The 11,714-nt window shown below is 44.5% G+C and overlaps 1 protein-coding gene across 1 annotated transcript in view; it reads right to left on the bottom strand.

Moving 5' to 3' along the window:
* The window catches only part of FAT1 (FAT atypical cadherin 1), a 116,658-nt gene extending 111,044 nt beyond the window's left edge, over positions 1-5,614 (bottom strand). The window contains exon 1 of the mRNA XM_063310200.1: positions 5,514-5,614. The gene's annotated coding sequence lies outside the window, so the exon portion shown is untranslated. The remainder of the gene's footprint in view (positions 1-5,513) is intronic.
* Between the last annotated feature and the right edge of the window lie 6,100 nt (positions 5,615-11,714).

Raw genomic sequence — 11,714 nt, 5'->3', positions numbered from 1 at the left:
TTTTAAAGGGCAGATGATTTGCCTTAAGCTCTACTTTCTCCCAATATACTATTTTCTATTGCATACTCTCAGCTAATACATGATACAAGAAGAACCTTCTAGTATATGAAATTACATGCACTCTCAAGTATTGTCAGTTCTTAAGATTTGTTTTGCCAGTCACAGCTCATCTGGAAAGAGGGCAACTAATAAAGAGTTCTGACTTTTGTTCTACAAAATACACGATAACCAATATGTGATTCCAGGCAAGAGTATTTTGCAAACAAAGCCTTATGGAACAATCTCAAAAATTGCAACAGCATTCTAAGTCATAAACAATTCTATCAATTATCTTTAACTAAATGAGAAATTAAAGGGACGCGGTGGCGCTGCAGGTTAAACCGCTGAGCTGTCGATCGGAAGGTCGGCGGTTCGAAACCGCGCGGCGGGGTGAGCTCCCGTTGTTAATCCCAGCTCCTGCTCACCTAGCAGTTCGAAAACATGCAAATGTGAGTAGATCAATAGGTACTGCTTCGGCGGGAAGGTAACGGCGTTCCGAGTCGTCATGCTGGCCACATGACCCGGAAGTGTCTATGACAATGCCGGCTCCAAGGCTTAGAAACGGAGATGAGCACCGCCCCCTAGAGTCGGATTCGACTGGACTTTACGTCAAGGGAAACCTTTACCTTAAATGAGAAATTATCTCTGCCCCCCAAAGCCTGAGATTTGGCTTGAACATTCAACGTTACTTTATGACCTAGGATCCTATGTCCTTATAAACACCTCCCCTGGCACTTCAAAAACTCAGCTAATTCATTAAATTTCTGTTCATTAACAAATGAACAATCCAACATGCTGCAAAACAAAGTGTCAGCCTTAAACTCAAGTTATTTCCAAGAAAGGGCCATAATAAAAGACCAACATTCAACACTTCCCCTTTTCTTAATAAAAAATTAGCTACTAAATCCACTAGGTATGCTGAGTGGCATCACAATGATCACTCAAAATGATACTTGGTCTGGAAGCCTGAGAAAAGGCTCTAAAATCTCATTTCTCCCAGGAGTGTGTATAAATTGTTTCACATTCTCTTAAGTCTTCATACTTTGTTCTTATGCTTAACAATAAACAGGCAAACATTTATATACTAAATTCAACTTTACATAATCTAGGCATATCGATTATTTAAAAAGCTAGGGCTATCTAAAATGGTAACATAGCCAAAAATAACCACAACCACCACAAATTACTAAAAAAATCAGGAGCTAATCAACAGGAGAGGAACAAAACTACAGGCAGTCCTTGCTTACCAACTGCAACTGGGAACAGCACCTCCATTGCTAAGCGAAAAATCATATGACTATGCCAGACTTATGACATCACTTCCACTTCTGTTGTTAAGCGAGACATCACATGACCACAACCTGCAATTTCACTTCCACGTTCTCCATTAATTCTGCTTGTTGGAAGCCAGCTATGAAGCTCACAGATGGTGATCACATGACCAGGGGACTGTAAGTGCATGCCCGTTGCAAAGTGCCCGAATGGCAATCACGTGACCACAGGATGTCACATTAGCCATAACTGTGAGGATTGGTCACAAAGTTGTCTCCCCTCCCAACCATCATAACTTCAAACGGTTGCTAAACAAGGCAGTTGGTAAGTGAGGGCTACCTGTATACTGTAGAAGTATTTTTCCAATATTTTTCACTTTTGCCCAGTCACCAAGCTACCAAAATATTTTATTACATTCTAATCGTGAATGCTGAATCTTTTACTCTATAAAAGTTCTCCATTTGGAATAATTAACGGTGGATGTCCTAAATATTCAGGGCTATGATTGTCCATTGAGGAAAACCTTGAAGGCCTCAACAGCCAAATGCCTACATAAGTTTCTACTACTAATATTATTAGCTATAATACCATACAATAGCAAAATCTGTCAAGTAATAAAATGAGCCTTTTGTGCAAAAATATCACCTACAAAGCAATATACATACATTCAATGAGTCAAAAACCTGGTTTGCGCAAACTGGATGACCTTGAGCAATGCTAAAGACCTACACACTCTTTTCCATTCAGAGCCCAGGGTTTAGTTTCATTTTATATCAGACTTGGCTAGGTGGCAACACTCAAACCAAAGACTGTAACTTTAAACAAATTCTGGTTACTGAAATAAATCAGCAAGACATTAAAAATCCATGGATGTACTTTTCTTGGGTTTTAGCTAAGTAAGTAAATTTTGGTAATGCTTTAACCAAACTTTATGTTAAAATGTTTATTTCAAAAATGTTACAAACTTAAGTCTGTTAATCAAATGTTAAATACAGCATGGAAAGTTGCTTGCTTAAGTTAACTGGTAACCAAGTACTTTGTTTTTACTGTGGAACTGATGCTTGGTACTATTTTTTTAAAATGAAGGCTTGAGTTTAAAACAGTTTTTCTTTCCCTTTTGCTTCTTTAACAGCAAAGGATCATTGCAATTCAGGGTTGTTCCTTGAAAGTGGAACAAGACTCAACAAAAAAGTATTGTTGGTCATAGGGCAGAAGAGGTAAAAACTGAAGCAGCATTAAAAAAAAATCTTAATCCAAAATTCATTCTGATATGAACGTTTTGCCATATAATGCTTGCCCTCTAATGGCTACCATAATCTTTCCTTGGTTTCATTGTGGAAAGAACTGTTGGACATTATTACATTGTATACTTCATATTAGAACAAATGCATATTTAGCACTCAGTTACCAATAACCAAATCATTATAGCTGTTGAATACTCCCTGCTCAATTCTAAGGTTTCTGTGAGTTCTCTTATCTTCACTTTACCAGATTGCTATTCATGCCTACATGAAAATAAGTCATTTGCTCATCAAATCTGCACATCAAGTTAAACTACAATATGGTTTAATTTTTGTTTAGTATGTTATGTGGATCCAACTACTGCATATTGAAACACTGACTTTTGTCTTAGAATTAGACAGTGCATCATACAATTAACTTGTGGGTTATTTAATAAACTACAATTGAACAAACCACAGTTTGGATCCAGTCACTGTGTTCGATGGAGTGTTCTCTTTGGTTTTGCTTTCTTTAACCTGCTGCAATATAGTGGATTACAACTACCATCACCCTCATTCAGAACAGCCAACAATAGGATTAGTAATGCAACAAATTGGAAGAAATTAGACTGGCACTTAAGGAAAGCTACAGTTATGACTGCAACCTTTGAACAACCATTAGAAGTTATTACAACATATAACAGTTTGTTACTGTTTTTTTGAGCTGGGCTAAGCTTAGTTTCTAGGTAGCTGAAAATTATCCTGGCTAGCATATGAAAGAAAATCACTCCTAAAATGATCACAACATAAATGGTACACATGTCACATACACAAATGTGCAACAATTTTTTAAACTAAATAAGAAAGTAGCCTCTCACATTCAGGATCAACAAATAATAAAGTACAATGGGATTGATTTTGGAGACAGTGACTTCTTTTTGGGGGGGCAGTCTTCTCAGATTGTTGAGGTGATCATACAAAACATGTAGATTAAAGAAAGAAAACTACCTAAAATAGTAACTTTCAATACCTTCCTCTCTGAATATTCTGATTTCTATCCTTGCAAAGAATTTGAAGGTCAGACTGTGGCAGACACTGTCAACAGGCCAAAGAAACAAAGATCAAGGATGAAATTGATCCAAATTTAAGCACTTTGAAGGCCTACTGAAATCCCAGAGGAATTTGCCTGGGCAATATTATTCAATAAACACTTTTTAAAATCAATATAAGTTTGAGATATGTGGACAAACACTAAGCTGTGCAGTGAACAAGATCCAAAGACGAGAAAGCATTTTGGAGTTGGCGGGGTGCATACATTGCATCTATTGACAACTTCCGCAAAGAAGCTGCATCCTTTCGTGGACTCATACAGCAAGACACATTTGATTAAGGGAGACACATAGTGACAGATGTAATAATATGCATGTCCGAACAGTCTCCAAATCACTCTTTCCTCTTAAAATTCAGATTGCTGCATAGCCTTAGTATACCCACATAGGTATGTTTGTATATAAGGGAGATGCAATATAGAACTTGTTACCATGTAACTAGACAGAAACTACTTGTGAAGAGATAAGGATAGGATTCCAGCTAGCTTAAGTGTTCCTGTTGAAATCAGTGAGACTTTGCTATGAATGAATTATATCTAAATATAGATTATGTCCTAAAATATTTTATTCCTATAAAACAGACTGGGAGATGGCAAGAACAAAGTACTTCTGGATTACTGCTAAGAAAGCCATGTGGATATCTCCATGAAGGCACCAAGAGCTGGATTTGATTCAAAGAAGACTATTTTTAATGAAGGGCTTAAGATGTCAGTATTGGACCAAGGAGAGCCAGGTTTAATCCAACTCAGCCTACCATCATTTCTCAGACCAATTTATCTCATGGGTTTATGCTGTGGGATAAAACGAGGAGAGATCCTCATGTGTACCATCTCGAGCTTTCAAGAGAAAAAGTGGAAAATAATTGCAATAAACAAATCTTGGCATTTCAGACGATTACTACTTCATCTTATAAAGTTTATAATCTTCCACTCCGCGATGCCAAGAATTCTGCATGCCTTCCCTTTAAGACATATTAATCACCCTTTGCTCTTCAAAACAAACTCTGGCAAGCATAACAAGAGAAATCACAGCCTCAATCCATAGTTAACAGCTTCTTCCTTTCCAAGCCCACTAATAAGAAAAGTTAATTACTGCCTACTTCCTCCAATTTTTCTCCAGCAAATTGGTCAGGTCACAACAACTGGATTCTGATCCAATTAGGAAAGACAGGGCAACCTTGATAAAAAAAAAAATAACAAACTTAGTCCAAGGGAAAAATAACGGAAGACTATCAGGGACTTAGCAGCAGATAAAACGTAAGCACTTCTTCTGAAATCAAGAGCTGGAATTGTATTGGCGAGGGGAGAGAGAGACAGAGGGAGGGGAAAAAAAACTCTTTTTAGGCATTTTTCCACTTTAAGAGCTACCTCCCAGGAAAGATAAGATTTAGCAACTGCTCCTGAAAGAGGAGGGGGTTCTCACTCCCCCCACCTGGTTTGTAAGTCCCTTTCATTCCCAACGTGGCTCGCCGTGTCCTACCCAGCTAATGGCAGCAGCAGGACAAAAGCTGAGGCACAGCGCAGCCCCTCGTGTGCCAGTTGCTATTCTGCTCACGTTCCGACGCCCCGAAGGGGAGACGACTCTCTGCGACCCATCCAAATGCAAATGGGGCGGCCGGAGAGAAAAACCCCGAACTTCGCGAAACGCTAACTTTCCGATCGCCCCCGGAGCGTTAGCTCCGGCGCCCATTTCTCCTTGTTAACTCCTCTGCAGTCCCGTTTTTCGGGCTGCTTCTGCCCCTCCAGCAGCCCCCTCCCCGTGCGAAAGAGACCCCGGTGGGAAGGCACCTCGGTCGTTCCGATCCCGAACTTTCGTCCGCTCCGTTTTCCGCGGTTCCAGCTGCACGCGAGTCCCGACCTGCCCTGTTTCTCACCTTTAAGGTTTTCCCGGAAAAGGCGGAAGCGTCGAGGGAGATGGCTTCCACGGGGGAAGCGCCAGCTCGCTCCCTCGCATGGTGCCCGGTCCGGTCCCCAGTCTGCCTTTCTTCCTCCCCTCGCTCCCTGCAGCGGCGCCGCCTTCGCCCTCGCTGCCGCGCGTCGCGCCACGCTCCCGTCCCCGGATTCCTCCGCCAAAGCAGGGGCAGCCGCCTCAAACCGCGTCCGGAACTAATTTCTTTGGCATGAAAAGTTAAACCACTCTTCAGCGACTCCACGGCTCGCAACCATCTAGCTCCGGAGTGATTATAACCCTGCAGATCAAACGCGCCACGATCACCCCCTTTCCCTTTAAGGAAGGAGCACATTTAGTGGAGCAACAGTTGTGATCACACGCAGAAACGGGGAGGGGAGATGAAAGGGCTTAAGGCAAAGGAGGTAAGCATGGAGGATCAGAGCCCTATTTACTCAGGAGGAAATCTCACCGAATTCATTGGCCGCCTCCATCTGTCTTAGCTTGACCAACTCTTGTTTACTTGGAAGTAAAGCTTGGTGGAGCTTCCTTTAAAGCCTGCAAACACTTTTTACCTGGCCGGGAGTAAGCCTTCCTGAATTCACACGCACCAAGTTGATCTTTAAGATAAATCCCGCTAAATCTTTCTAAGAACTTTTAAATGTATCTAAGGCTCTTTTGCAGGCACTTTTAAAGTAGTGTTTGCCTCTAGCACTACGTTAATCTTTTCTTTGAACCTCGAAGATTTGACTTTAATCCATCATTGGGTTAATGTCCTAAAGCAAGGAAATGTTAACAAAGCATCTTTTCCTTCTTAAAAAAAAAAACAAAGCTTCAGATCTCAGAGTTTCTAGTTTCCACCCGCCCGGATTTCGGCCAAGCGTGATTGTACTCTGCTCTGGTCCGTCTCCTAGCATTTCCACGCCTGGAATTGCACATTATGCTTCAAGCCCTTAAAAGGAAGGGCTCCGCAGACCAAAACTTGCCTCTTCTGACGCTTTAACACTCCACCGCCCCAAACCTCCAGAGACACCGGCCGCGACAGCGCCTGGCATATTAGCCTGCAGCTGCAGCTGGGGATTTGCTAACCTTTCAATCTTGCAGAACCCCAACGTACCTAAACGCCCTTCGTGCGGATTCCGCAACGTATCATATCCCAACCAGAAATTAAAGGCAGGAAAGGACAGCTACACCAACTTGGGAGGCCCCAGCAGTTCTAAAAACAGCCGCGTATTTGAATTAAAGACGAACTTACCCGATTTAAACTAAGGAATGCACACGCGAGCACCACCCTCCCCCGGGTAACAGTTTGGACCTCAACAACCGTCAGAGTACAAGCCACCTTGCATTCCTATGCAAGGTAATCCGCTATGAGTAGCTATGTTTACTCATGAGTAAACCACTGACTGCAAGTGGGCTTTTTCCCAGGTACAGGTAAGGGTTGCTGCCTAAACCAGATCTCTGTTACTTGAGCGCCGATCCCCCTGGATTCAGCCAATAGCTGCGATTAGAGCCTCCACGCGATTTGACGGCGCGATCCTAAACATTGAGTACATCGCCCGAGGCTTAAATACCGCTCTGATCGGCGATAGGATGATCTCTTAGTTAAACAATACCAGTTAGATACTTAAATTATTAATTGCAGCGCGATCCCGAGCAATGTTAAGGAGGTTACTGAAGCTCAACTCGGCATAGGATCGCCCTGTCGGTAACTTTTCAGGAATGCGCGCAGGCTCTATTGCCCGATAAACGATTGGTGTACCATAACCACCTCTTCGCTTCCGCTTTTAGGGGGAAGTAAGAGGAGGGACGGCGCCTTTCTTACGGAATTTCAAAGCTGAGCTACTTACTTTTAGGAGTAGGAATTTCCACACTCCAGATGCATTGCTGGATTATTTCTGAGAGACTGAACGCTGGAACGGATTCTCCAGTAGGAACTGGGAGGGGAGTTTCTCCTGGAGGAGGGGGAAACTCCAGAGAAATGGGAGGGTTTTCAGATTCCATTTCAGAGCTTTAATTTAAAATGTAACCCGACACCAGCAATCCACCTCTTAATTTCAGGAACCGTCCGAACCATATAGAGGTGAAGATCCCCCCCACCTCATTGATAAAAGAGGTGAGGCTGCTCTGATGAATGGATTAAAAAAAAAAAACTGCCGTGTCATGAACGGTAACTTGAAATCCTTTGAAGTGCTCAATAAAAACGAGTTCACTTGCTTATCAGCAGTTTACAGTTTATAGAAGGTGGAGAACGTTCCTGCCTTCTGCAAACAGGCGTTGGCAAATGGATGGAAAAGGAGCAAACCCAGGCCTCAGCTCCAGCACGCTTCTACTCAGGTGTAAATCTTTTCGTAGTTAATGGGGCTTACTCCTAGGGTAGGATGCATAGATTTGCAACCTTAGCCCTACATATACTTACCTAGAAGTACCCTCCATTGGCTTTGCTGCGCGGTCCTACTCATCCTACTCAGAAGTAAGTTGACAGTTGGTTCCGGTTCCCACTATAGTTTTGTCAGATTGAATTTCATCTCGATCTAGATAAATTCTTGGGGCTCCGCCCGTTTGCCCCATATCCTTGTAAACGACGGACGGCCACGTTTTCCGGCACAAGGGTGGCACGTCGAGTCATGATCCTGCTGGCATCTGCAGGCGAGTAACGCCTCGTAGACCTGGTTGGACCTACTTCCGGGTGGGGCGATCAGTAGGACCGAGCTATTTGCCTTAGGTAGCTGCGATTACAGATCACTTGAAAAGCCCACCGCGTGCCGGCTCAAGTGGTCTGAAGATCACAGGGGCAGCTCGGATTCGTGTCGGGAGGAGCAGGTAAGATATACGTCGATTTTTGCGCCACGCTGATCTTTGTTGCGTGCAGAAGCGCGTTTGCAAGAAAGTCAATGTGCCGAGTGTGAAGAGCAACAGCGTGACATGTTTAACTGAGCATCTCTCCTCCCCCGGGGCTGATTCACAAACGGGTTAGAACTAGGAGAGTGTAAAAAAAAATGGTGTGGGACGAGACCTTGAAAAGGCATTCCCGAGGAAGGGATCGCAACGAGTTTAGGTAGTTCCGGTTTCCACCCTTGCTACCCACCCTCCGAAATTTAATTGCCTGTAAGGAAGGAAGGAAGCGCCTTTCTCTTTACCAAACCTGCCTCAAAAAGGAGGGGCTAAAGATAACGCAGATTCTCCAAGGAGCGCCACAAACCCTGCTTTAAAAAAAAGGTCCCGCGACAAGTGCCAAAGGGAGCTCAATCGCGGTGATCAAAACCCCCGACATCGCCTCGAGCTTCTCCCCATTCACCCCTCCATCCGCCCCGTGACTGACAAGGGATCGTGAAACGAGACGCCAAAGCTTGCCCTCGAAGCTCACCTTTGGAGAAAACCGGAAAGGGCCCCAAAGGAGGTGGGACAACAAGGGACGGAGGGGGAGTCGCCCAGCTCGCTCCTCGTGGCGCCGGACAATGCTGAACTTGACTGGCTGGTTACCGGCCCGGGCAGCCGCGATTCGGGCCACAGAAAAGGGGACGAGAACGCGGCTCGATCCCCTTTTGGCGGCTAGAGGGCGCTGCGCCATAATGCTTCCTCGTGGATCTCCTACTTGTTTCTCCTTCCCAAAGGCACCATTGCTAAAACAAGTTGCACTCGACCATAAATGTAAAAGCCAGGAGCACCTCTTTACAACCAGGTTCTTTAAACCGCGATCTGAAAGGCTCAGCCTGCAACCGGGATCGTTGGTTCTTGCAAAAGAAAGGGAGCGGGAGGGGGGTGTCTTTGCCGGGGGTCATGCAGATGGAAACTAAAGGAGATTAAGGGAACCAGCGCGCAAAGGACCGGTGTACGCGAAGCGTCCCCATCCGTCTACGGAACAGTCCCTCTTTCAGGTGAATCAGCCCCAGGGCTTCGGAAGCGCAACTGGAAGGGCCAGGAATGAGGGGATGAAATTAGGGACTCACCAACCAGGCCAGCTGGGTGCAACCTCTCTTTCCCTTGCTTACATCCAGATTCCTCTTGCTTCAGTCCATTCCAACAGACTTGGGTCCAAAAGACTCCCGTAAACCAAATCAAAGACCAACTTGGCCCCGTCTCTTCCAGCGCCCGACAGATCGACCGCTTCTCTCCATCTCCAGGTGGCCGCCTGCCGGATTGAACCCATCCGGTTTCAAAAGGGGAAAAAAAACCCCAACAACTTGAGAGGGGCGGGACAAGATCCAAGTTTCTCAAGACATGTCCAGGCAAAGCGCGGTTGAGTTGAGTTTCAGCGCCGGGGAGAGCGAGGGCTGCAGCGGTTCCCTCCCCTCTCGCTTCTCGCCCGCCTGCTTGGAACTCGCCGGCTGGAGCGCCGCCCACTCCCGCTTCCAAAGGCTGGTCTGGAGGGGCTTCTCCAGTCAGGCGCCGGTGGCGGCAGCTCGGCGCTTTTTCGCCTGCCCTCCGCCGCTCTCCGCGGAAAGGGCGGCGGCCCGAGTGGGCGACCAGTATATTGGCTCTGCTCCGCGAGAGGGGGAAGCGAAGGGCGCCACCCCGAGCCGCCTTTCCCGCTCCCTTCTGCCGCGTGGGGAGCCCTGCCTTCGCCGTTGGGGGAAGGGGGACGTGTGACTTGAGCGGCTGTGGGCAGGTGAAGAGAGAGGGGACGCCTAAGTGCATCTCATCCCCGGTGAAAAAGATCGATTTGCCAAATCCTGAAGCGATAGATTTCTCTCCGACTTTCTCCAAACATCATTGGATCTATTTGTCACATCGGTGTCATAGTCACATCCCGCGGCTCTTGCGATTAGATGCAGTCACGTACGTACACACCGATTTGTCCAGAAATCCTGGATCCGTAGTACCGATGCTAATATGCTCATGTTGATCACGTTAGGGCATGATTTCAACACATGACAGATTCGTTTAGGGAACTGCAATAGGAATTCAAAAACCAGAGGAAAGTTGGTGGGCAAGGGACAAAAGACCTTTCGTTCTGTGGTTTTCTAACCCTTTCAAAGATAAACGTTAGAATTACATAATCTTAGATAATAGGTTTCACTTTTCAAAAGAATCACCAGAAATAGCCCGCAGAAATCCATTGTCTTTGGGGCAAATTCCTTCCCCTCCTTTGCCAAGCTGCTGTGATGCTTGATTCTTGAGATGTTTGTGGTGTACAGCAGATGACACCAAACGTCCTTTTTGTTTAGACAGTTCATGCAAAACAATGAGTGAAAAAAATAATCTCCAGCAGACTCTGGCAAGCACTCTGGCTTGGGCATTCAAGTAGTGCCAGGGGGCATTGAAACTGACATTCACAAATGGTATGTAGGGACATTTCTGCTGAGCAGAAATTAAAATAATATACAGTATCAGGGGATACAACCTTTTTAGTCTGATGTGCACACTTGGAATTTGGGGAACACACCAGGGACACTGTTTGACAAGAGTAGAAAGTCTGGATAGAAATCTAATAAATCATACATTAATCAGTATTATTATTATTGGCAATTGCAATAGTGATGGTCATAGATCCCCATAAAACAATCATTTACCCCACAATACACTCATTTGTTTATTTCTATTGATTTATATAACCTTCCATCTCGTAAACACGTCTCTGAATGGCTAATCTAAAACCATATGACTAGTAAAGTAAAAAAGGAAAATTGAAGGGCATACAACACATTATGGCAACAAAGGAAACCAGCAACCAACCCACTTGGATTTAGCTAGTTTCTGAACATTCATGTCTGGGAAAATAGCCACACCTTAACATGGCTATTTCCCCCTCTAGCATTCTTAGGCAGTTCTCAACTGCCTTGATCTTAAGTTCCACCAGTCATTCTATTGGAAAACCTCCTTACCACAAGGACATTTATATATTTACAAGGATTGTCTTTATATATATGTTTATTTATTTCTGTCTTTATTATTTTTATAAATAACTCAGGGTGGGGAATATACCTAATATTCCTCCCATTTTCCCCACAACAACAACCCTGTGAGGTGAGTTGGGCTGAGAGTTTTCACAGTAAAACTAAAAGATTTAGTCTTATTGACTTTCTATGTCTTATCTAGCTTATTTCCAGATAGAGCTGTGCATGCTTTGACAATTGTTCATAAGAACTTTGAATTTCAAACAAATAACTCTGCTATTTGTTAAAGCAACCCACCTTTTCTCAGGCTTCTGCCCAAAAATGAATGGCTTGGCTGCTTTAATGAGTTG

The sequence above is a fragment of the Candoia aspera genome, chromosome 8, assembly GCF_035149785.1.
Source record: "Candoia aspera isolate rCanAsp1 chromosome 8, rCanAsp1.hap2, whole genome shotgun sequence".
Lineage (NCBI taxonomy): Eukaryota > Metazoa > Chordata > Lepidosauria > Squamata > Boidae > Candoia > Candoia aspera.
Note: the sequence above shows the minus strand (reverse complement) of the source record. Positions and strands in the feature narration are given on the sequence as shown.